The following is a 25606-nucleotide window of genomic DNA, read 5'->3' as shown; positions in this document are numbered from 1 at the left end:
TGCATTGGAGAAGGAAATGGCAACCCACTCCAGTGTTCTTGCCTGGAAAATCCCAGGGACGGGGGAGCCTGGTGGGCTGCCGTCCTAGGGGGTCACACAGAGTCGGACACGACTGAAGCGACTTAGCAGCAGCAGCAGCAGATATACATATAGATATATAGATATAGACTACTAAGGCCTTGGATTTTTATTCCAGGATTTTCCTCTGAGAATTACTCAGGCACATTATAAATGAAAATATTTATTTTCAAGGGAAAGATTCTCCTTCACTTCTCTTGCCAGATTACTCCCTGAACACTAGAACTATCACATTGTGAAGGAAATCACTGAAGAGACTTAGCAACCGATTCTAAGGAAGCAGCAGGTAATAACAACTTTCACAAACTGGTTTTGACCTGACTCACTATTCTAACCAAAAATTCCACAAATTAGTATTAAAAATGATTATCAATTTTTCATGTGGGCTATAGGAGATATAAACGTGATATTGTCCAATTTAACTTGGAGTTCTTAGAAGTGGACAGATAGTTTTTATCCTGTGATACAGTGCATTTTATAAGGTAGAGAAATGTCAGACACCATTAAATTCCCTCATTTAAGAAAATACATGCAAAGATGCTGACAGTTCATAACCGACAGCCAAGCTCTGGATCCATCATTGGCCCACTAACTAGTATATTTATCTGAAAAAGAAATCAACAAAGTTTTGATATTTTAAGGGCAATTTGTTAGAACTTACCAGAACCGTGTTCAAGGCAAACTTTAGGCAAATCTGAGAACAAAACAAAAATTGACTTTTGTTTTCTCCCCCTATGGGGCACCCTGAAAGTGAAAGTGTTAGTCGTTCAATTGTGTCTGACTCTGTTTGCACCCCGATGGATTGTAGCCTGCCAGATTCCTCTGTCCATGGAATTCTTCAGGCAAGAATACTGGAGTTGGGAGCCTTTCACCTCTCCAGGGGATCTTCCCTGCCCAGGGATCAAACCCACGTTCCTGCATTGCAGGTAGATTCTTTACCATCTGAACCACCAGGGAAGCCTGTAGGGCCCTCTATCTGTATGATCCCTCATTTAATGAGAACCTCTTATGTCAACCCACAGCACTCTCATGCCACACCTACATCCACCAGTACCTCCTTTCTCCCTCCCTACCTCTTCATTTTTAATACATTAACTTGCATGATATTGTTAATATCAAATACATTTTACCTTAGTGAAGAGTTCTCTCTTTTTAAATTTAGACTCCTGAAAACATAGTACCATATCTCAAGTGAATGACTCTTTTTCATCTCCTTTTTGTCATTCTTTCCTTTTTACTTTCAACCAGGTATGAAGCCAAAAGAGTCTACTAACTTCTGTTGTATACCAAACATTTCCATTATAAGCCCATCTGTATGCAAGAAAACCAGGTCAGTGTTTGCTTCTTAAGTTCAATGTAGAATAGTTTTCAGCTGTTGACCGTGCCTCTGTTTACTCCAATGAAAATACATTTCTAAGAATGTTCTATAGATCAACTGCCAATATCTGCCCTGAAATCCCCAGGATTGTGTCAGCAACTGTCTGACTGTGCCTCAGTGTCGCAATACCTCAAATAAAATGAGAACAATAGGCCCACTTTCATCTTTTCCCAGCATTTTGCCTAATTTTTCTGCCTCTTTAACACATGCTGATTTATATATTTCTTTTTAATAAATGACACCTTTGCCCTCCTAGGAAATGGCTCTTGAAGCCACTGATTAAAATGGAATTAAGACAGAACATGACTGTTACAGCCATTGTGGTTCTGCATTCCTGGTATGGTTTTCATATATGATGCTACACTTGAAGACGCCATATAGACTCCATTACTGCAGTAGAAATCAAAAGGAAAACTAGATCATCATTTAACACTATGGCATTCAATTTTCAATTTCACATCTTGGGCTCTCATGGCTGCCTTATTTAGAGTCCTTCTCTTTGCCAACACTTCTTTTGAGCTCTGAGAGATACATCCATCATGATATGCGATTGGATCTGTAACTCGAGGTACTGGAATAATAATCAGAGGTGTATATATAAACTGAAAGCCTCTGTATTTCTCCAAACCATTCCCTGTTGTAGGAATGCTAAAATAATGCTAATGCAAGAAAAGATATTCCAGTGTCATTTTAGATTTCAGGCATTGCACATTTGTACCCATGATTATGTCAGAATATACACATAGGCATCATTTAAGAGAGAATTTATTATAAAAGAAAATATAAAAAACCAAAGCTAGCCTGATCTTGCTTTATTTATTTATTTTTAAATCAGTGCTTGAACTGGAGTTGAATAAATTTGTCCGGCTTAACGTGAAATTGTGTTGGTCTGAGCATAAAAAATAAAACTGGTAAGCCTATTCATGTGGAGTGAAAAGAAGAGAACATAAAAAAAACATAAAATATCGCTCTTCTGGCATAAAAAATGCATTGATGTATTTGTTAAAAAAATAAAATCTACTTTTAAATAATACTAGGTTTTATGTAAAAAATAAAGAATTGAAAGCTTCAGAAGCAAAGAGATCCACATTTAATGCTGGGGATGCCCACCTGGGGAGAAAAAGGGAAAAGTATAAGAACAGTGATATTTGTAGAGGTTTTTTAGGTCTGGGGGTCAGATACATCCAGACATGAATATAAGAGATAAGAATTAATGAATGTTTATCCTTTTCACGTTTTTTTATAGCCTTGTGAATTTTACTTACCTCTCTTACACCTAGACTTATGTTCCAAAGAAAAAGTACCAACTTCTTTTAAAGATTCACCTAATCATTTATTTTAAACCAAGTTGAAGTCAATTGATTGCAATTTTCCTTTTTAGATTCAAAGATCAATAGTACTAGGGTAGCATTTGTACATAGCTTGTTCTCTGCTTTTGCAATGCAATATTCAGTGAATTAAATCTTCTATCAAAACTAAACAACACAGGCATAAATTGGTTCTCATCAACAAATTTTCTTTACTTTTTAGGTCTATTTGTTTACTATCATGAGCAGATGCTCTTTGGACCATACTTTCAGAGGTGTGTCATAAAGCTGAATGAGTATGACAGCTCAGAAATGGCTAAGAAATTAGTTACAAAACTCGCAAATTTCAGGAAAGGACTATTTAGTTATTTAATTCATAGCCTTTCCTCAGAATGTATTTGGTGAAACATTATGGTAAAGATGAGCTACAACTCCAGTTCAATCCAGTTCACTCGCTCAGTCGTGTCCGACTCTTTGCGACACCATGGATTGCAGCACGCCAGGCTTCCCTGTCCATCACCAACTCCCGAAGCTTGCTCAAACTCATGTCCATTGAGTCAGTGATGTCATCCAACCATTTCACCCTCTGTTGTCCCCTTCTCCTCCTGCCTTCAATATTTCCCAGCATCAGGCTCTTTTCCAAGGAGTCAGTTCTTTGCATCAAGTGGCCAAAGTATTGGGGTTTCAGCTTCAACATCAATCCTTCCAATGAATACTCAGGACTGATTTCCTTTAGGATGGCCTGGTTGGATCTCCTTGCAGTCCAAGAGACTCTCAAGAGTCTTCTCCAACACCACAGTTCAAAAGCATCAGTTCTTGGGCACTCAGCTTTCTCTATAGTCCAGCTCTCACATCCATACATGACTACTGGAAAAACCACAGCCTTGACTAGATGGACTTTTGTTGGCAAAGTAATGTCTCTGCTTTTTAATATGCTATCTAGGTTGGTCTTAGCTTTTCTTCCAAGGAGCAAGCATCTTTTAATTTCATAGCTGCAGTCACCATCTGCAGTGATTTTGGAGACCCCCCAAAATAAATTCTGTCACTGTTTCCATTGTTTCCCCATCTATTTACCATGAAGTGATGGGACCAGATGCCATGATTTTAGTTTTCTGAATGCTGAGTTTTAAGCCAACTATTTCACTCTCTTCCTTGGAGATACAACCTCCAAGACTTGATTTATTTCTAAATTGTCTTCTAAAGCATATATCTGAGATGCAAAGGCTCAGAATCTACAAGCTGGAACTTCATTAAGCAAAACTGAGTTGAAATTTAATGGGAAATCCTCCACTAATTTTCTCCATTTCTGGCCCTCATTAAGCTCAGCTGTAGTTATTTTTAAAAAAAGAAAGGGGAAAAAAAGCAACAGGTAATAAGATCAGATTGTAGTTTCCAATATCCAGCCTAGTAGGAATTTTCAGCTTTAGATTATAAATTTCAGGAAATAGAAGTTTATAACACAAACGGTGACAGAACCTTAATTATGGCATTGCAAAGGGCAATACTGCAATAGAAGGGAACTGTCCCTGAGATGAGTTGCTTCATCTCTGAGTGAAATCTGGCCTAACCACTCAAGAGGAGGGTGGTGCAATGAATGACTCAAGTCCTCATTGGTAAAAGAATCTGGTATGTATTCTATGAAATTGTCATCTTCCATTCCTGTCTTTCTGACTAAGCCTCGCTTCATTCTGTACCAAGAAGAAAAGAAAGGTCATAAAGAATAAAGCAATGGCATCTTACTTTTGGGACAAAATCTGTTTTCCAACATGTGTATCAAAGAATCAGTGAAGCTGGAAAGGACCATCTGGTCCAGTCCTTCTGTCTCTCTGCAGACAAATTCTAAATATTCTAAGACAGAGTGGGAAGGAAGCCCACAGCTCACTTCTTCAAATGAAGGAGGATAATTCATATCCTTCCTTAAAAGCCCATGCTAGGTACAAAGTCAAGAAGTTTGTCAAGTAAAACACAATTTTTATTTGCAACCAATATGACCTACTCACACTATTGTCTGTAAACACGAAGTTTTATACATACTTCAAACATTTGGAGGAATTTACAAAGCCAACCCTTAGTTTTCTCCATTTGTCAGACAACTCAAAGTCTCCTAGTATTTTTTAGCACAGTGAAGGGTCAAATTCCTAAACTTCTTGTTTTAGTTTTCATTTTTCCCTGAACTCTTCTTGATATTTCCACATTTCTCTTGCTATGTATATTTATCATTATAACCCAAACAGCTAACACAGTGCCTAGTCCACAGCAGGCATTGAGTAATTGTTTTTGAGCAAACAAATGTCAGGGACTGGGACACTATAGATGCCCGAGTATACATTAAACAGCAAACCAATCAAAGAACAATACTTTCATGTTTGTTTGTTTCACATTCCAAACAGCCATCTCATCAGCTTCAGTTTCATTCAATTAATCTAACTAAAATACAATTAATTCACTGTCTTTCTTGGTTTAAATGTTACAATGATATATGCATATTATGCATCTATCCAGCAGCAGTTTTATGACACAAAGAAGTCACATTTTTTATCTAAAAAAAAGCAATAATTTCAGAAAGCATATAAATTAGCAGTGGTCATTGTTTTACTCATAGGAAAGCAAAGCTGTACAGATGTAAAACAATGCATTCATAGATGGCTGTGGTATGCATCCCATTCTTACTTCAGTCTAGGTCTTAGAACTGAACATCTGCAGCAGTTTGCTGGGATGTCAACAGCACAGCTAGGATAGTTCTGGCTACTCAGCTCCATGAACCTATTGATACCAAAGAGTCACTTAAGAATGTATACCTGTGGCGGATTCATTTTGATATTTGGCAAATCTAATACAGTTATGTAAAGTTTAAAAATAAAATAAAATTTAAAAAAAAAAAAAAGAAAAAAAAAAAAAAAGAATCTCCTGCAAGGCAAGATATAGCCCACCATGTTTCAAATTCACACTGGAAAAGAAATAGAGGAAATGGGAAACAGAGGAAATCAGGGGCCCTATACCAAACCAAGACTTGCTCCTGATGGTTGTTTCTCCATTTTCTTCTCCCAAACCAAGAGAAATTCCTGGATTTCTACTGTCTTGAAAAAGAAAAGCGTCTTTCTTAGGCCATAGTGCACTTTCTAACCAAGCACCAGGACTGACCAAGTCTCTCAGGATTTTTCCAGGAAAAACAAAAACCTGTCAGTGATCTCAACAAAGGCAGTTGTCCTCTGTCAAGCATTTGGGGAAACAAGAATATAATAGGATCATCTGTGCTGTGTTACCGATGGGTACCTATGTTATTTTCAGTCTGAATCTGAGACACTGAATCATTCAATGGAAAGGAAAGGAAAGAAGGAAAAAATACCAAGAGGGTAAATGCTAATTAGTTGACTGTATGATTATGCACATCAGCATGGCATTTTGCCTAATTTTACAGTTAGGAGCATTTTGGTTAGTTTTAATATGCATGCTTGTCATATAGGACTTTGAAAATGAAAGTGTTAGTCACTCAGTCATGTCCAACTCTTTGTGACCCCATGATCTGTAGCCTGCCAGGCTCCTCTGTCCATGGATTCTCCAGGCGAGAATACTAGAGTGGGTAGCCATTCCCTTCTCCAGGGGATCTGCCCAACCAGGAACCAAATCCAGGTCTCCTGCATTGTGGGCAAATTCTTTACTGATTGAGCCACCAGAGAAGCCCATATAGGACTTTGCTGCTGCTGCTGCTAAGTCACTTCAGTTGTGTCTGACTCTGTGCGACCCCATAGACAGCACCCCACCAGGTTCCGCCAACCCTGGGATTCTCCAGGCAAGAACACTGGAGTGGGTTACCATTTCCTTCTCTAATGCATGAAAGTGAAAAGTGAAAGGGAAGTCGCTCAGTCATGTCTGACTCTTCGCAACCCCATGGACTGCAGCCCACCAGGCTCCTCTGCCCATGAGATTTTCCAGGCAAGAGTACTGCAGTGGGGTGCCATTGCCTTCTCCAATGACTTTACTTATATATAATTTTATGTGATATTTTTTAAAAATTTCCTTTTGTATTCTTTTCTGGAAAAGTGAAAAGGTAGTTTATGTTCAAATACTAGCCAAGTACTGGCACCTGGATAGAAGGAAGGAAGGGAGGGAGGAAGAGGGAAGGGAAAAAAAAGCCTTTTTAAATGTGTAAATTTTTGGATAAGCTCTAGGTAAGTAGTCCTCTGCTTGATTCTTTTACATAGTAACATATTTCTGACTGGGACAAATTAAAGGTTGTTTAAAATATTCAAATGCAGATAGATTTCTGGAGAAAAAACTAGAGTTTCCATAATTATTATAAGTTAGATCCAGGATAAAATATGCCCAGCTACTACTAAGGTGATCAATATTCAGAGATAGAGATTAGAAACACTCATACATACATACATATCAATCTGTGTTTATGTATGAAACATTTACAGAAGGCTTATATCAAACAAAGCTTGCACCCAAAGTACTGAATTCATCACTGATCATGGAATTTCCAAAATTTGTGCACTTTTTATGTACTTTGTACTTTAAATTTAAGAGGCCATGTGACAGACTTCTTTTGATACGATACTATATTCTGAGATAGAACACAAAATCTTTCCATTTTGATTTAAAGTCTATCAGCATTATGGCTGCAAATAAGAATAGAGGCTTTACAACAAAGAATTTCAATAATTATTATATTTTACCTTTTTGTCACAAATGATAATGATCATTGGAGGACATAGCTACATTCACAAATAGTACTGTATGAGAGCAATGATGTAGTTTAGTAGAAAGCATACATACTACTAAAAAGGCTTACTTCAAATAAAAGTGAAGAGTTGACTGCACTTCTGGACTTGATTCTAGCAACACAAAAATCCGCAGCATCAAACATGAAATGTGAGTTGGCTGTTGATAATATCACGTTCAGAAGCTTGACATTTCATAGATCAGCCACCTGCCATTCGCGCTTCCCCACACCCTGTTCAAACTTGCTCAAAAGAATCTCATATACTTTAATCCTCAGAACCTTGAAAGATGATCAGTGTACCACAGGCGTTAAACCTGTAAACTTTTTTTAACCTCTGCATTAAATACCAGGAATCTTCGTCTGACCCTGGAAAGTGACCTGGGTAAGATTTTGGTGCCCACGTGGGGCACACGCATTTTTGAGCTTCACTGCTAGTGCTTTGCTTGCTGTTGGTAAATGCCAAATGCATCTGGGGAAAGAGTTTTGAAAACAACTCGACAGCATGAAAAGTTCCAACAATAAAACAGAACTCTTTACATTGCAAAGCCAAACAAATAACTCGGGCAAGTGTAATTGAATAAATCCTGAGCTTCAGTGCAGATGGCTGTTTTTACTGTCTATGCCTGGATCTGCTGAAGGTTCTTCAGTTCCAGTGTGTGTATGTGTCTGTGTGTGCGTGTGTGTACAGGGCTTTTTTTATATGAGATTTGGCATATTGCATGTGGCAGGCTGTTGAAAAATGAATAAAGACAGGAGGAAAAAGGCAATGTGTGTCCCATTGGTAATGAAGGCAAGCCAGGTTGCTGACTGCCCATGTGCCAGTTCTCCAGGATTGCCCACGGGCTCCCAAGATCATTTCCTTGCCCCCAGATTTTCATGTTGAATTATCACTCACGATCTCTAAGTGAACATGCCTCTTATTTTATTTAAGACACATTGGGCTCTTGTGTTTGACTTCCTGCTAGGCGATACAATATTTAGTGTATGCTCCTTACACAAATGGGAAGAAGTGAAAAATGACCATATACGCATAATTCCAATTTTATTTTTTTCTATCTTTGCAGAGATATCTTTGCCCTAAGCTTTCAAAAGGCAGACATCAAGTGTAAAGCATTTGTTCTGTGCTGAATTTGCTGAAGAAACTCTGACCACAGATGTCTACAAGGATTCATCAGGAGCTTTAGGCTATGGCCTCATGGCTTTGGCCTGAGGCAAGGCTAGGGGCAAAGAACTTTTCATGTGGGGGGTAAAGAATAAAGTAGAAACTCATCATGCCTGGATTCTTACATTTGCTCTAACTGGTACCCAGAAGCCTCTCTCTAAAACATGGCTTGTCTGTTCCTGTGCTGCTGTTAAAACAGAAATGAGCAGCATCATAGCTTGTTTGTGACCTACTTAGGAGGAATTCATATTTGTCTACAATGGCCAAAAGGAAGAAAGGTTGAAAAGAACAAAAATTATTTCTCTAAGTATGATAGCCAAAAGGAATTTAGATTGAGATGAACAAAAATACATAAGTTTTCCTTATTATGTGGATGTCACACTTAGTTCAAATGATTACCTCTATTGTTATGTGGTCATCAAATTTTTTTTTTTACTTTAAATGTTTGGTCATGAGATAATGCTTTATGTGATATAGTAATATTTTTAAATAAAAGATCTGCACATTTAGATAATAAAGTCTTGTCTCTTTTTTATTTCTTTAGCCCCATCAAGAACTGTAAAAAGAAACTGCTAGGTTGCTTATTTGTTAAGTGATTCTTAACTCATCTCTGATCCAAAGAATGCTCTTGTCAGAATACAGGCCTGTAAATAATTAATGGTGTTTTTAACTTTTGATTTCCAGCCACAAGATTTTTTAGGCTCAAATTATGACTCTAACCACCTGCATAACAGAGGGATAGAGCATTTGACAAAGTTCCAGAAAACTCTGTGTGTAACAGAAGTGGTGATAGTAGTCTGTTTCCTGGGTTGTTTTCTAGGTTCCTGTCCCTCTCTGACTTCCCTAGTCCCATTCTCCAAGAGAAGAGTGGCTTTAATAAAAATGGTGTGAGAGGATGAAAGCATGTAGTGTAATAACCTCTCAAGTATGATCTTTTCAGTAGAATTATGTGCTCCATTTCAAAGCCCACTTCTTTGGAAGAAAAGGCATATTCCTAGAAAGCAATAACTGAGAAATAGTCTATTATTCCTGCAGATAGTGTCACAGGTAGGCTAGGAAACCAGCTCTCAGCAAACCTGAAACCAAATGTCAAAACACATGTGGTATCCCATAAAACTTTATCATTGAAAATATATTTTCTAGAAACTTCTGGTTTTCTATGCAACTATATCAAGTGATACTAGATTCAATATAAATTAACTGTAGACTTTCAACAGTCCAGTCTTTAAAACAATACCTCCAACAGACAGGGAGAAATATATAACCTAAAAGAGTGAATACAGGCACAATAATGGCCTATTAACTATACTTCCATACCTGAATGGTTCTTCTGCCTCAATGCTGCTAATTTGGTGGAATTTATATAGTTAATCTTTAGGAATTTAAGTCCCTTCCAGATCTAAATACAACAGTTTTAATCCACTTTGGACTTGACCTCATATTGAGCTCAAATACAGTTAAGCCACTTTGCCATTACCAATTTCATAGGTTAAAAATAGTACACAGGGCAGGTCAATCTTGGAATGGAAGGGTCATTTACATGCTTCACTAAAATGGTTATTGAATATTCTTATAAGAGGTTGCTTTTCCCATAATTCCAACTCTGATATATCATTGTAAAATGGTTGAAACTGAAGGGAAAAATTTATTTAGAATCTTCCAACCATTCCCTGTAATTTGTCCCAAAATTTAATTATAAAAATTTCCAAACGTATAGGAAAGTTGAAAGAATTGTAACCACCCATATAGCTAACACTAATATTCTACAATTAATATTTTTCTATTTTGACATATTACATATCTATCCATCAAACTACCTTCTATTTATCTATCAATTCATGTTTTGTTGTAATTCAAAGTTAGTTGCAGATATCAGTACATGTCACCTCTAAACATTTCAGCATGTAGGTCATTAACCAGAGTTTAATATCTGATTGACTATTTTATTTTAGGTAAAATGTATGTATCATGAATTGCATAAATCTGAAGTGTGCCATTCTTTGAGTTTTGAAATTTCTTATACTTGGATAACCAAAATCCCTATCAAAATAAAGAAAATGTAAACCTAGAAAATTTCTCTCATGTCCCTTCTCAGTCAATCTCCACTGCAAACAGCTCCAGAGGCAGTCACTACCATGATTATTTTCACCATGTATTTGTTTTGCCTGTTCTAAAAATTCATATAAGCAAATTATATGATATGAACTGTTTGTATAAAGCTTCCTTTTACACAGCATAATGTTAAGAAGAATTTATCCATGTTGTTGCCTGAATCAGTTGTTCATTCTTTTTATTGCTGAAATCTTTCCCTTGTATGAATATACAGTGGTTCAGCTTTCCATCCTCTTGTCTAGTTTTGTACGACTCTGAATTGAGCTATAGTGAGCATTTCTGTACAAGAATTTTGTTGATCTAGGCTTTCATTTATCTAGGGAGAATATCTAGGAATGGAATTTCAGGGTCACAGGGTAGGCATATGTTTAGTTTTATATTAAGTTACTAGAGATTTTTCCAGAGTAGTTATACCACTTTATACTCCACCAAATGTATGAGAACACTAGTTTCTCCTCTTTATTTTCAGACAATCTGGTGGGGAGATAATGGGATCTCACCATGATTTTACTTGTACTTTCCTGATGACAAATAATATGAGTACTTTTTCATGTATTTATCAGGTATATACCTTCCTTTAGGGAGCATCTATTCAAGTATTTTGCCTGTTTTTAACTGGGTTGGTTGCATTTTTATTCTTGAGGGGTTTCTATATACATTCCTGATAGGAGCTAGTCATAATTTTTGCACATACTTTCTCCCATTCTTTGACTTGCCTGTTTGTTTTCCTAACAATGATTTTTGATGAACAAAAGTTTTAATTTTGATGAAGTCTAATATTTTTTAAAAAGATCATTGTTTTTTGTGCTTGAAGAGATTCGCTATCAGCAAGACAAAATGTTTTCATTTAATGTTTTCTTTTGGAAGTTCATGATTTTAACTTTTATGTGTAAGTCTACGATTCCCCTCAAATAATTTACTATTATGTGTGGTGAGAGATAAAGATAGAGTTTGGTCTCTCACTGTGTCTCTTTGTCTCTGTGTCATTCTCTGTCAATAGGTAGATGAAAGAATAGACAGATGAAAGATACACACATGCATGAAGTGAAAGTGTTAGTTGCTTGGTCGTGTCCGACTCTTTGTGACCCCCATGGACTTTAGGCACACCAGGCTCCTCTGTCCATGGCATTCTCCAGACAAGAAACTGGAGGGGGTTTTCATTCCCTTCTCCAAGAGAAATACATAAATACACACATACATACACAGACAGATAATCCTGAAACAACTATATATCATTGTTCAGAGTCATTTGTTGAAAATAATATGGTTTTCCCACATTTAGTCTTACCCCTTTGTTAAAAATCAGATGACCATTAACCATATATATGTGAGGATTTGTTCTTTTTTTCTGTATTTTTCTATTTTGTCCCATTGATCCACATGTGTACCTTTTCACTGGTACCACACTGTCTTGATTAATATCACTTTATAAAGAGTCTTAAAATAAAAATAAATATTCCAACTTTGTTGTTTTTAAAAATGTTTTGCAAATTCAATCTAAACTGTCCTTTAAATTGAGTTTCCGTACACTTTAGAAGAGATAGAGATTGCAGGGTTTTCTGTCTTGGCTACCATTTGCTGGACTGCAGTTTGACAGTGATGCTGTTCTCTTCTCAAAGCCATAGCTCCTTTTTCTTATAGCTACAGATATATTCACCCTGGATTATGTCCTCCAGCTCTTACTCCTTCAGGCCAATGAGTGGTAACAATTCATTGCTGTTGATTTTTGCCTTCTCTTGTTGATCATTCTTAATTCTGTTCATACTTCTGTAAATTGTCCTGTCACTAAATGTTCAATACAGATCTTCTTTAACCACTGTGTTTAAGTATGCCAAATCTTTACAAGGCTAGCTCCTTTATCTTTTTATTTATTTTTTCATTAAAAAATTTGTCTTTACTGGAGTATAGTTGAAAAAACTACTGGAGGAGGGAATGGCAAACCACCCCAGTATAATTGCCATGAGAACTTCACGAACTGCATAAAAAGAAAAAAGATATGACGCCAAAAGTTGAGTCTCCCAGGTTGGAAGGGGTCTAATGGAAAAGAGTGGAGGACAATTACTAATAGCTCCAGAAAGAATAAAGCAGCTGGGCCAAAGCAGAAACGACTTTCAGTTGTGGATGTGTCTGGTGATGAAAGTAAAATTTGATGCTGCAAAGAATAGTATTACATAGGAACCTGGAATGTTAGATCCATGAATCAAGGTAAATTGGACATAGTCAAGCAGGAGATGGTAAGAATAAACATCAACATCTTAAGAATCAGTGAACTAAACAAAAATGGGTAAATTTAATTCAGATGACCATTATATCTACTATTGTGGGCAAGAATCTAGTAGAAGAAATGGAATAGCCCTCATAATCAATGAAAGAGTCCAAAATGCAGTACTTGGGTGCATCCACAAAATGAAAGAATGATCTCAGTTAGTTTCCAAGGCAAGCCATTCAACATTACAGTAATTGAAGTCTATGCCCCTACTATTGATGCTGAAGAAGCTGACATTGATCTACATTCTATGAAGATCTAGAAGACTTCTGAAAACTAAACATCAAAAAAAAGTTATAATCATCATTAGGGATTGGAATGTAAAAGTAGGACGCTAAGAGATACCTGCAGTAACAGCCAAGTTTAGTCTTGGAGTACAAAATGAAGCAGGGCAAAGGCTAACTGAATTCTGCCTAGAGAATGCACTAGTCATAGCAAACATGCTTTTTCCACAACACAAGAGATGACCTTATACATGGATATCACCAAATGATCAGTACTGAAATCAAATCATTTACATTCTTTGTAGCCAAAGATAGAGAAGCTGTATATAGTCAGCAAAAACAAGACCTGGAGCTGACTGTGGCTCAGATCATCAGCTTCTCACTGCAAAATTCAGGCTTAAATTAAATAAAGTGGGGAAAACCACTAGGCCAGCCACATACACTTAAATCAAATCCCCTCTGAATATGCTGGGGAGGTTATGAATAAATTCAAGGGATTAGATTTCTTCAAGAAAATCAGAGATACAAAGGGAACATTTCATTCTAAGATGGGCACAAAAATGGACAGAAATGGCATGGACCTGACAGAAGCTGAAGAAGAGGTTGCAAGAATACACAAAAAGCTAAACAAAAAAGATCTTCATGACCCAGATAAGCATGATGGTGTGATCATTCACCTAGAGCCAGACTCACCTAGACCAGAAATCCTGGAATGTGAAGTCAAGTGGGCCTTAGAAAGCATCACTACAAACAAAGCTAGTGGAGGTGACGGAATTCCAGTTCAGCTATTTCAAATCCTAAAAGATGATGCTGTGAAAGTGCTGCACTCAATATGCCAGCAAATTTGGAAAACTCAGCAGGGGCCACGGGACTGGCAAAGGTCAGTTTTCATTCCAATCCCAAAGAAAGGCAATGCCAAATAGTGTTCAAACTACCACACAATTGCACTTATCTCACACGCTAGCAAAGTAATGCTCAAAATTCTCCAAGCGAGACTTCAACTGTATGTGAACTGAAAAATTCCAGATCTTCAAGCTGGGTTTAGAAAAGGCAAAGGAACCAGAGATCAAAGTGCCAATATCCGCTGGATCATCAAAAAAGCAAGAGAGTTCCAGGAAAACATCTACTTCTGCTTTATTGACTACGCCAAAGACTTTGTGTGGATCACAACAAACAGTGGGAAATTCTTCAAGAAATGAGAATACCAGACCACCTGACCTGCCTCCTGAGAAATCTGCATGCAGGCCAAGAACCAACAGTTAGAACCAGACATGGAACATACTATTTCCAAATTGGGAAAGGAGTACATCAAGGCTGTATATTGTTATACTGCTTATTTAATTTATATGCAGAGTACCTCATGTGACATGCTGGGCTGGATGAAACACAAGCTGGAATTAAGAATGCAGGGAGAAATAGCAATAACCTCAGATATGCAGAGGACACCACCCTTATGGCTGAAAGCGAAGAAGAACTATGGAGCCTCTTGATGAAAGTGAAAGAAGAGAGTGAAAAAGTTGGCATAAAGCTCAACATTCAGAAAACTAAGATCATGGCATCTGGTCCCATCACTCCATGGCAAATAGATGGGGAAACAGTAGAAACAACAACAGACTTTATTTTCTTGGGCTCCAAAATCACTGCAGATAGTGACTGCAGCCATGAAATTAAAAGATGCTTGCTCCTTAGAAGAAAAGTTATGACCAACCTAGACAGCATATTCAAAAGCAGAGACATTATTTTGCCAACAAAGGTCCATCTAGTCAAAGCTATGGTTTTTCCAGTGGTCATGTATGGATATGAGAGTTGGTCTATAAAGAAAGCTTATCGCCAAAGAATTGATGCTTTTGAACTGTGGTTTTGGAGAAGACTCTTGAGAGTCCCTTGGACTGCAAGGAGATCCAACCAGTCCATCCTGAAGGAGATCAATCCTGAATATTCATTGGAAGGACTGATGCTGAAGCTGAAACTACAATACTTTGGCCACCTGTTGCAAAGAATGGACTCATTTTAAAAGACCCTGATGCTGGGAAATATTGAAGTCAGGAGGCGAAGGGGATGACAGAGGATGAGATGGTTGTATGGCATCACCAACTGAATGAGGATGAGTTTGAGCAAGCTTCAGGAGTTGGTGATGGACAGGGAAACCTGGCATGCATGGGGTCACAAAGAGTCAGACATGACTGAACATCTGAACTAAACTGAAATGGTATGCCTGAAGAACTATGTCCATAATATTGTACAGGAAGCCATGAACGAAACCATCTCAAAGGATTAAAAAAAGCAAGAAGGCAAGTGGTTGTCTGAGGAGGCTTTCCAAATAGTCGAAGAGAGAAGAGAAGTGAAAATCAAGGGAGAAAGGGAAAAGTACGGGGTCGCAAAGAGTCGGACACGACTGAGCAACTGAACTGAACTGAACTGACACCCTACTAAAGGTTGAGTTCCAACGAATTGCAAGGAGAGACAAAAAGACCTTCTTCAATGAACAATATATAAAACCAGAGGAAAACAACAGAAGGGAAAGACTAGAAATATCTTCAGGAAAATTGGAAGTAAGGGATCATAATGCTCAAAGATGGGCACAATAAAAGACAGAAATGGTAGAGACCTAGTAGAAGCAGAAATGATCAAGAAGAGATGGAAAGAATACACAAAGAATGGTACAGAAAAGATCTTAATGAACCAAATAATCATGGTGGTGTGGTCAGTTACTCAGAGCCAGACATTCTGGAGTGTGAAGTCAAGTGGGTCTTAGGAAGCAGTGCTGTTAATAAAGTTAGTGGATGTGATGGAATTCCAGTATAGATATTCAAAACCCTAAAAGATGATGATATCACAGTGTTGCACTCAATATGTCAGCAAATCTGGAAGACTCAGCAGTGGCCATATGACTGGAAAAGGCCCTCATTCCAATTCCCAAGGAGGGCAGTACTAAAGAACATTCAAACTGTCCGAGAGTTGCTCTCATCTCCCATGCTTAAAATTTTGAATGCTAGACTTCAGCATTACACAAACCAAGAACTTCCAGACCTTCAAGCTATGTATAGAAAAGGCAGAGGAACCAGAGATCAAATTGCCAACATCCACTGGATCACAGAGAAAGCAAGGGAATTTCAGAAAAAACATTTACCTCTGTTTCATCAACTACACTAAGGTCTTTAACTGTGTGGATCATAACAAACTGTGGAAAGCTCTTAAGGAGATGGAAATACCAGACCATCTTACCTGTCTCCTGAGAAACCTGTTTGTGGGTCAAGAAGCAACAGTTAAAACCCTGTATGGAACAACTGATTGATTTGGTTCAAGACTGAGAAAGGAGCACAACAGGGCTGTCTGTCGTCACCCTTTTTATTTAATTTATATGCTTAGCACATTGTGAGTAATGCTGGGCAGGATGAGTTATAAGCTGGAATCAAGATAGGCAGGAGACATATTAACAACCTCAGATATGCAGATGATACCACTCTAATGGCAGAAAGTGAAGGCAAACTAAAGAACCTCTTGATGAGAGTGAAGGAGGAGATTGAAAAGGCTGTCTTAAAACTAATATATTAAAAAAAACTAAGATCATAGCACTTGGCCCCATTACTTTATGGCAAAAAGAAGGGGAAAAGTTGCAAGCATGACAGATTTCTTCTTCTTGGGCTCTAAAATCACTGCGGATGGTGGGAACAGCCATAAAACCAGAAGACAACAGCTTCTTGGCAGAAAAGCTATGATAAACAGTTGAAAAGCAGAGACATCACTCTGCCGACAAAGGTCTGTATAGTCAAAACTATGGTCTTCCCAGTGGTGATGTACAGTTGTAAGAGCTGGACCGTAAAGAAGGCAGAGCACCGAAAATGATGCCTTTGAACTGTGGTGCTGGAGAAGACACTTGAGAGTCCATTGACAGCAACAAGATCAAACCAGTCAATCTTAAAGGAAATCAACCCTGAGTATTCATTGGAAGGACTGATGCTGAAGCTGAACTCCAGTATTTTGGTCTCCTGATATGAACAGTCAACTCATTGGAAAAGTTCCTGATCCTGGGAAAGACTGAGGGCAGAAGGAGAAGAGGGCATCAGAGGATGAGATAACTGGATGGCATCACTGATACAATGGAGATGAACTTGGAAAAACTCCAGGAGACAGTAAGAGACAGGAAGGCCTGGCATACTGCAGCCCATGGGGTCACAAAAGAGTCAGATATGACTGGGTGACTGAACAACCAATAGTTGATTTATAATCTTGTGTTAGTTTCAGGTATACAACAAAGTGAATCAGTTATAGATATACATATATCCAGACTTTTTTTTTTTTAGAATTATTCCCCATAGAGGCCTTCACAAAGTATTGAGTAATCTTCCCTGTGCCATACAGCAAGTTCTCCTTAGTTATCTATTTTATAGATAATAGTGTGTGTGTGTGTGTGTATATATATATATATATATATATATATGTCAGTCCAAATCTCCTAATTTTTCCCTTCACCTGTCCTTATCCCCTGGTAACCATAAGCTTGTTTCTACAACCATGACTCTTTGGTTTTGTAAATTCATTCACTGAATCCTTTTTTTAAGATTCCACATATAAGTGATTTCATATGACATTTGTCTAGGTATGACTTACTACACTCAGTATAACAATCTCTAGGTCTACCCATGTTGCTGCAAATGGATTAGTTTGTTCTATTTAATGGCTGAGTAATATTCCATTGTATATATGTATTGCATCTTCTTTATCCACTTCTCTGTTGATGGACATTTAACACCAATTTAAATATCACTTCTTTAGCAGTGACCAACCTCTCCATTAAGGTAGATCCAACACCTCTCATGCTTATCTACATTCTTACACTTCTCCATCACAGAATTTTGTTCAATTTCTTCATAACTTATCAGAATTCCTTACTGCTTACCTGTTTACTTTGTATTGCCAGTATAATAATCTAGATACTAAATTCTAAAAGGGCATGAATTATATCTATTTCATTCATTGCTACATAACCAGTAAACATCAAAATGCTTAGCAAATATAAGCCAAAGAAACATTTATTGATTTGGCAGCACCTTAAGAAAGAATTTTGAAAGATTTTGTGCTGATAGGTTCCACTGTATTTCTGTAGTAGTAATTAAACCCATCACTATTAACAATATAGAAGGTGAAAAAGTACACAGCAATTATCTTACTTCAAGGGACAATAGGTTAGTGGGGAAGATGGAATGCATAAAGAAGGATACAAAATCCTTTCAAGAATTTTCATATAACAAATAATTCAGCTCTGTAAAATAAAATTCAAAAAGTATTCATACCACTAATAAAACAGGCAAATAAATACTTTTAAAAATGTTAGGTTTTTAAAAATGTATAAATACTAGCAAATGATTTTTTCCTACTTTGAGATCTATTTTTCTGTATTTAAGAGGAGTAATTCTTTCCTAAGTGATTTTGAGTGTTTAGAAAAATGCTTAGAATTCCTCAGGGAATTTAGGAGAGACTAGGGTGCCTTTTGAAGCCACCATTACGCCCTCAAAAAGAAATTGAGACTACTTCTCATCTCAGACCTTTGAAGAAAAGTTGCACTCTGTAAGACATTCTCTCTGGACTTTGATCACCTCCTAGTAGGTCTTTTTATTTCCTTTTCAAATTTTGTTAATTATGAATTCTACTACTTAATCTTCTTAAAATACAATATTCTTCATGTGTTCCTATGAAAGTATCTGAAACTGTTTTTACTGCCTCTTGGATCAAATCTGACTCCAAATTATTTAGAAGATATTTAAAGTCTTCAACCAAGTGGTAAAACCAGCTTCTCCACTTCCCCATCACATCCAAGGTCAAACAAACCAGTGTCATGCACGATACACACTGAACACTTTCTGCCAGTGTCCTGTTCATGCAGTATCCCATCACACCTTGCCCTATCCATCCCTGCCGAATGATGCGTTCTTTCTTTTTCTGCTAAGTGATTCTTGGAATTTCTTCCAGATCATAGCTCTCATAATTCATAAAGAATATTTTGATTATCCCAATCAATTTACAATGATCTTTTAATTAGTTCAATTTCCCATAATAGTCAATAATTATCAATAGATATGTACTGAGTGTCTATCACATTAAGGAGACCTAACATAGACCCTGCATATACAAAGAGGCAGAAGATCCAGTGCTCAAACTTAGGGAGCTTTATTTATGCTCATCTAGAAAGAGAAACAATGCAAAGTGACAAAAAGTGTCCTCAGAGGTAACTACCCAACTATGCAGTTACTTAAATCTTAGAATTGGTTTCAAGAACTTTTATATAATCTTTCTTCCCAATAGATGAATTCTCAAATGTTAGAAATCACATATTTTTGTTTTACGGTAAAAGAAAATGTATTGAATTAAATAATAGCTTGGAGAAGGCAACGGCACCCCACTCCAGTACTCTTGCCTGGAAAATCCCATGGACGGAGGAGCCTGGAGGGCTGCAGTCCATGGGGTCGCTAGGAGTTGGACACAACTGAGCGACTTCACTTTAAATTTTCCCTTTCATGCATTGGAGAAGAAAATGGCAACCCACTCCAGTGTTCTTCCCTGGAGAATCCCAGGGACAGGGGAGCCCGGTGGGCTGCCGTCTATAGGGTCGCACAGAGTCGGACACAACTGAAGTGACTTAGCAGCAGCAGCAAATAATAGTTAATGCTATATGCTTACTATGTGAAACATGCTTTACTAAACACTCTACATGTATTAACTCATTTAAACTATCAGAAAGGATGCTGCTATCATTTGATAGATCAGAAAATAGAGATATAGTAAGATGTAAAAATTTGCCCTGGGTATAAAACAGCTAACTAGTGGCAACATTGCATTTTAGACCTAGATTTTTCCACCTCTAGAGGTGATAGTTTTTGCATGGCGCTTTACTATGTAGATTCCATGTCTATGTCACGTATGCCAGGGAAACATACTGCTAAAATAAAGAAGGCTATTCTCTGTAAGCAGGAAATCTGCTGGGGACGATGGAGAGACTATTTTACCTAAGGGAGAAACAGAGCTGAACTTGAAGTTCAGAAGTTCTCCCATCCCAGTCAAGCATTCTATGCCTGGTAATCATGCATAGCACAACCCCACCTTCCTTGCCAATTCTTTGTCTGGAACTCTGCATGGAGTCTTGATGTGTCACACCCACTTGCATAGAATCTCTGCTGAAGGAGAAGCCTCGTAGGGAAATCCAACCCCATTAACTATGCTAATCAACAAATCAACTCTGAGTTTGTTTGAAACAGCAATGTGTCCAGCTAAAAACTAATTAAAAAGTTTCCCAGGTTTCCTGGAAACAATGAACAGCTGTTTCCAGAAGTATAGGTTCAACCACAGAGATTTAAGCAGAAGTATATTGGAGATATAGGTACACATGTGACTCCTAGAAAAAGCTATTGCCTTCCTTTTAAAAATAGACTGATTCAAATAGCACAGGAATTTTTGGCCTTTGTCCATCTTCTTCTTGCCTGGAATGCAGACATGATTCACATTGGTACAGCAGCCATCCTGCAACCATGAAGTCAAATATCACACTCAGATCCACAAAATGGGGGGTGGGGGGGGAGAAGCTTGTTTCTGAGTTCCCTCGGATCCCTATTAGATGAGAAAAATTAATCCCTTATTGGGTTAAGCCACTGTGTTCAGGTTTCTATTTACCTGAAGCTTAATGCAATCCTAAACAATAAAACTTACTGAGTTTGATTCATCGGAACACATTTACTCCACTTTTGACAAAAAAAATAGTAATAATAATTTTAAAGGTACTGATTTAAACAAAAAACGAAAAACCTCTACTGTACTCAATCACTATGTGTAAATTTTTTCTAAAAAAAAAACTCTAAAAGCTTCTATTAGATAATTTTTTTCCAAAAGGAACAAATATTTTGTTACCATTACTATCAAAGTAAAATGGGACAATTGAATGGAGCTTTCTACCATATCTGGGCCAGTATTTTTGAAGTTCAATACACTTTTATGTTAGGACAGAAAGTTCACATCAGTAATAGGGTGATTCATCTTTTCTTAATCAATGAACAATTAATCTTCATTAGTATATTCAGGTCAGTTTAAATGTGCAATGAGATGCTGGATCTTAGGAAGGACGCCTCAAACACAATGGAAGTCATTAAAATTACATTACATCTGGCATTCTTGATGAGGCAAAGCTGCACCGGTTCCACAGTAACCATAACCACTGAGGCTCATGGCTAAGTCATTTGGGGAATATGGACAAATGTATGCATTTAAGTGTCATCACTTGTCCTCAAGGCCAAAGTAAAACAGCCTGCAACTCTGAAGGTCTGAAGATTGTTCTCTTAGTGACTCTTAAATGTGCCACATTTTTGCTTCACTCACCTTTGTTCATACATTAGGGCCAACTTGGCTCTGAACTCTGAAGTACAATCTTCAAATATTCCAGCCTGTATAGGTATTCCTATTAATCTAGTTATTTTTTGCCTCTCACCTGGGAACCTTATTTTATCTTCAGTAGCATTTGTTTCACAGCCCTTATGAATTGAATGCTTAGTGTTTTGAATTGAATGTTTCCTAGGAAACAGTCTATCATTTCAAACATAAAGTTGACTGTCTTATTTCCACTTTACAGATATGAAAACTAAAGTTCTGGTTAAATAGCTAGCCCACAGTCATACGGAGGCAAACTAAGCCTGTCTGCCTGCAGATTGACTCCACTATACCACACTGCCTTTCAATTAATTACATTCTGTCCTCTTTTGTTGTATTTGTCTTTTGCCAGCACACCACGCCACCAGTCCCGTGAGGAATTGATTTTTCCCATATATTTCTAAGTATCCCTTAAACCCCAACACATGCCAGAGACAGTCTGGTGAAGTTTTAGTGAATGCAGTGGATTTAACTCCAGTCTGATCCTACTAACTCTTGGTGTCTTGTATCAACTTATTTGATGCAAGAATTATCTGTGGACTCAGAAAGTGACTTCGAAGGCAGCATGGTTGGATTTGGTAGATAGCAACTCTCATGAGCTCTTTATCCCTCTAATCACAAGCATAAATAGAAGAGGGGCCTGGGTAAGGCCTTGAAAAGACCAAGTTGACTCATCAGATATATGTCTCTATCAGTCTTTTGAAACAGGCAGGCTTTTTTTTTTTTTTTTAAGACTTCAATTTAATTAGAATTCCTTCTCCCATTGAGATAACATCTTCAATTGATTTAATCCTTTCTTATACATTCCTTGCATCCTGAGAGGTAGTAATGGTTTTCATTTTACATTCTGGTCTTAAAGCATGATAAACAGCTAGCGTCAGTCTTACTTCCCCCAACCAGTGGCTGCAGAAGTGAGGGTAGAAGGTCAGGGAGCAGACCTCCAGTCATCTGCAATTCTCTTCACCTTCACTCTCCAACGCTCTGTTCCATTTGTCCTTTGGTTTGATTCACCCTCTTGCTCTCAAAGATTGGAGACTGGATAACTATAGTTAAAATTTCTAAATTCTTTCACATTTTACAGATTGTATATATTATACTATATATATATATATATAGTTTATATATATATAAATTCATTTCTGAATTAGCGAGCATCTCTTAAAATGCAATCCAAAAGACATTTCTACATTATAGGTCTTTAAGTACAGCTCTGTTGTGTTTATTATAGCTGGAAGAGAAAGTTGGTTCTCTACTTTTCCCTCCTAATTGTTATTGAAGACTACAAGTCTAGAAAAACAGAAAGTTACAGAATTTAAATACAAAAATATCAAACATGGAATTCATAGAACAAAACAAATCATGTCCATAGATACCAATAAGTGATCCATATAATAATTATCATGTCATGAATGTTTGGGGGGACTAAATCTCTGGATTGTAGATATACTTGGTCACAAACTGTTAATGCCTGTCAACGGGCTTTTAAATTTGACTTCTATTGTATCTGTTATGGTTACACAACACCAACTACTTCTAAACTTTTCCTTTTTAAGTTTATTTCCAAAGGCAATGTTTCCACTGGGGTAATTGTAGGATGGATGAAAACTGACCTTTTCCAGTTCTCTGGCCATTGTTGAGTTTTCCAAATTTGCTGGCATATTGAGTGCAGCACTTTCACAGCATCATCTTTTAGGATTTGAAATATCTCAACTAGAATTCCATCACCTCCACTAGCTTTGGGGTCAGTTTTCATTCCAATCCCTAAGAAAGGCAATGTCAAAGAATGTTCAAACTATCGCATGATTACACTCATCTCATACACTAGCAAAAATATGCTCAAAATTTCTCCAAGTAAGGCTTCAACAGTACATGAACTGAGAACTTCCAGATGTTCAAGCTGGATTTAGAAAAGGCAGAGGAACCAGAGATAAAATTGCCAACATCCACTGGATCATTGAAAAAGCAAGAGAGTTCCAAAAAAAATATCTACTTCTGCTTTATTGGCTATGCCAAAGCCTTTCACTGTGTGGATCACAACAAACTATGGAAAATTCTTCAAGAGATGGAAATATCAGACCACCTTACTTGTCTCTTGAGAAATCTGTATGTAGGTCAAGAAGCAACAGTTAGAACCGGACATGCAACAACGGACTGGTTCCAATTGAGAAAGGAGAATGTCAAGGCTGTATATTGTCACTCTGCTTATTTATCTTATATGCAGAATACATCATGCAAAATGTCAGGCTGGCTGAAGCACAAGCTGGAATCAAGATTGCCAGGAGAAATATCAATAACCTCAGATATGCAGATGGCACCACCCCCATGGGAGAAAGTGAAGAGGAACAAAAGAGCCTCTTGATGAAAGTGAAAGAATAGAGTGAAAAAGCTGACCTAAAGCTCAACATTAAAAAAACTAAGATCTCGACATCTGGTCTCATCCTTCATGGTGAATAGATGGGGAAACAATGGAAACAGTGACAGACTTTGTTTTCCTAGGCTCCAAAATCATTGCAGATGGTGACTGCAGCCATGAAATTAAAAGATGCTTGCTCCTTGAAAGAAAAGCTATGCCAACCTAGACAGCATATTAAAAAGCAGAGACATTACTTTGCCTTCAAAGTTCCATCTAGTCAAAGCTATGGTTTTTTCAGTAGTCATGTATGGATGTGAGAGTTGGACCATAAACAAAGCTGGGTGCCAAAGAATTGATGCTTTTAAACTGTGGTGTTGGAAAAGACTCTTGAGAGTCCCTTGGACTGCAAGAAGATCAAACCAGTCAATCCTAAAGGAGATAACACTGAATATTCATTGAAAGGACTGATGCTCAAGCTGAAACTCCAATACTTTGGCCACCTGATGTGAAGAACTGACTCATTGGAAAAGACCCTGATGCTGGAAAAAACTGAAGTCAGGAGGAGAAGGGGATGACAGAGGATGAGATGGTTGAATAACATCACCGACTAAATGGGCTTGAGTTTGAGCAAGCTCTGGGAGGTAGTGATGTACAGGGAAACCTGGGGTGTTGCACTCCATAGCATTGCAAAGAGTCAGACATGACTGAGCAACTGAACTGAATTGTAGGATATTTCTCTCTCAGTTCAGTTCAGTCGCTCAGTTGTGTCCTACTCTTTGTGACCCCATGAATTGCTGCACGCCAGGCCTCCCTGTCCATCACCAACTCCCGGAGTTCACTCAGACTCACATCCATCGAGTCGGTGATGCCATCCAGCCATCTCATCCTCTGTCATCCCCTTCTCCTCCTGCCCTCAATCCCTCCCAGCATCAGAGTCTTTTCCAATGAGTCAACTCTTCGTGTGAGGTGGCCAAAATATTGGAGTTTCAGCTTTAGCATCAGTCCTGCCAAAGAACACCCAGGACTGATCTCCTTTAGAATGGACTGATTGGATTTCCTTGCAGTCCAAGGGACTCTCAAGTGTCTTCTCCAACACCACAGTTCAAAAGCATCAATTCTTCAGTGCTTAGCTTTCTTCACAGTCCAACTTTCACATCCATACAGCAGTCATTATTCTAGGATGAATTTTGATTTATCTTCATATAAACTATTTCACTACTTCCATTTCTTAAGTATCAAATTTTTTAATTAATTTGCCAGTAAAAAGCTAGACATGATACCAAAAAGTACATCATTTTATTAATTTATTTTTATCAGAAAAGACAGGCAGGCATAGTAATAACATCCCATACTGGTTAAACTGACCTGCCTGAAAACAAACTACTGTAATCCAAATTCTTGCCTATACTTATTTCTTTAACAAATCAACTTGCTAAATGCAGTTTAATACACAACTCTATGTTTTATAGTTCTCTAATTTATAACATTTTAATATCCTCTTATACATAAAATATAAACTAGGTAGACTGAAAATATACTGTTGATGAGATAGTGTATATAAATAATTGTTCTGTTTACATGTATATAA

The 25606-nt window shown here is 37.5% G+C and overlaps 1 long non-coding RNA gene across 3 annotated transcripts in view; it reads right to left on the bottom strand.

Moving 5' to 3' along the window:
• Positions 1-25606, bottom strand: part of LOC112587869 — a 224504-nt gene that overhangs the window by 18386 nt on the left and 180512 nt on the right. Inside the window, exon 5 of one of the 3 annotated variants that reach the window (XR_006542896.2) lies at positions 2256-2566. The exons of the other annotated variants lie outside the window; for them this stretch is intronic. This is a non-coding gene — a long non-coding RNA (uncharacterized LOC112587869). Of the gene's footprint in view, positions 1-2255; positions 2567-25606 lie in introns of those variants that run through there. 3 annotated transcript variants of the gene reach the window in all.

This window comes from Bubalus bubalis, chromosome 11 (assembly GCF_019923935.1).
Source record: "Bubalus bubalis isolate 160015118507 breed Murrah chromosome 11, NDDB_SH_1, whole genome shotgun sequence".
Taxonomy (NCBI): Eukaryota; Metazoa; Chordata; class Mammalia; order Artiodactyla; family Bovidae; genus Bubalus; species Bubalus bubalis.
Note: the sequence above shows the minus strand (reverse complement) of the source record. Positions and strands in the feature narration are given on the sequence as shown.